We start from the raw sequence: 1,918 nt of genomic DNA on the forward strand, positions 1-1,918 counted from the left end.
AGCATTGCTGTAAAATTTGTTACACTTCACGTAATCCATAACTGTCATTCAAATTGAATAAAGCAACAGCTAGCAGGAACAGATTCCACCTGAATGTGAGTGACAAGAGACATACGATTAAATAAGAGAGCAAATAAGTCCTGAAACTGGATCTAGATCCAAAACTGAACCAGCTTGTGAAGAGAGTAAATATTTTCATTACATATCAGAACATTTTATGTCAGTAAAATATGTCAATATCATATGAATATATTTTGTCATTTCATCTCACTCGGTCAAAATCTTTTTTTTTTTCTCGTAAATATGACGATAATTTTTTCTCTGACAGCTTTTATCTGCAGTCCGTAGATAACAGCGTTCATGGAGGGAGGAACCACGTGGAACAAGATGGACGCGAGCTTCCTGTGGTCCGATAAGTTCTGGAACCGATGGAGGATGATGATGATGTTCCCCGACAAGAGCAGGATGACGTACACGGCCAGGTGGGTGGCGCAGGTCTGCAGAGCTTTGCTGTTCAGAGCCTTGCTCTTGCTGCTCAGACACACCATGGCGATCCTTACATAGGTGATCGTCACGCTGCAAAATGACGCGGCCATCATCACCATGCCATGCTGAGCCGTAGACGTGGTTGATGAGGACGTTTTCACAGGACAGCTTGAACAAGGAGGCGTTGTCGCAGAACGGGTTAAGAACAATCCGCCTGCAGCGAGACAGACGGACGCTGAGCCAAACGAGGATCACGATCAAAATAAAAGGCACCGTCCACGCCGAGACCGACAGGGCCACCACCATCCTGTTGGTCATGATGGTGGCGTACCGCAGGGGGCTGCAGATGGCCACGTAGCGGTCGAAGGCCATGATGATGAGCACCGTGTGGGAGGTAGCCGCATGGAAGTGAGCGCAGAAGGCCTGAGTGACACACTCATAATAGTGAATGTAGCGCTGAGTCATTGGAGTGAAAACATCACCCAGGACACGAGGGATGATGGTCGTCGCCCGAACGCATCGTTGATACTCATGTTGCAGAAGAGCAGGTACATGGGCTGGTGGAGGCTCCTCTCCATGGAGATCAGGACCACCAGGCCGATGTTGGACACCATGATGAAGATGTAGATGAGGAGGAGGAGGACGAAGGCGGGTACGGAGGACTGGGGCCTGACCTTTATTCCCTCCAGCTGTAGGATATCCATGTCGACGGATTCGTTGTCCATGCTGCAAGAGGAGGAAAAATGCATAAAGCAGAAAGAAATCATTGTCCAATCAAAAAGTATAAAGTTACAAACTAATATTATGTTTTGTCTGTTTGGACTCAACAGAGAAAAAGTCCAACAGAACTTTAGTTCAATCTGGAAAACCTTTTTTTCCTCAATACAGTTATTTTACATAGATCATAGACCATCCATCCATTATCTTTAACGCCTGTCCTGTCGGGGCTGGAGCCGATCCCAGCAGGGTTCACCTGGACAGGTAACCAGACTATCACAGGGCTGACACATGAGACAGACAACCAGTCTGTCCCACGCTCACATCCACACCTATGGGCAATTTAGAGTCATCAATTGTCCTGCATGTCTTTGGACTGAGGGAGGAAGTAATAGAACCGGGAGAACCCACGCTGACACGGGGAGAACATTTAAACTCCACACAGAAGGCCCGTCCAGCCCGGGAAGAACATAGATCATAGGTATGTACATTTATTATGTCATATATCATTCAAGATGTTTTGCATAAACCACAATAACATTCACATGAACAGTTTATCACTCCCTCCTTTTCTGTTGTATTAGATTTACTGCTTTTCAAATGAATTCTCTCAGACAGTTCCTATTCAGATAATCACTGATTGAAATGTAAATGTAGTCTGGAGGCTGCACAGAAAGTTACAGAAAATCATTTCAGGTTTTCATTTAAAAGCAGC

At 45.7% G+C, this 1,918-nt stretch overlaps 1 pseudogene; it reads right to left on the reverse strand.

Annotated features, from left to right (window-relative positions):
- Positions 1 to 308: 308 nt before the first annotated feature.
- On the reverse strand, positions 309 to 1,211 carry LOC129117070 (olfactory receptor 52N2-like; annotated as a pseudogene).
- Between the last annotated feature and the right edge of the window lie 707 nt (positions 1,212 to 1,918).

The sequence above is a fragment of the Anoplopoma fimbria genome, unplaced genomic scaffold (assembly GCF_027596085.1).
Source record: "Anoplopoma fimbria isolate UVic2021 breed Golden Eagle Sablefish unplaced genomic scaffold, Afim_UVic_2022 Un_contig_13383_pilon_pilon, whole genome shotgun sequence".
NCBI classification, from domain to species: domain Eukaryota; kingdom Metazoa; phylum Chordata; class Actinopteri; order Perciformes; family Anoplopomatidae; genus Anoplopoma; species Anoplopoma fimbria.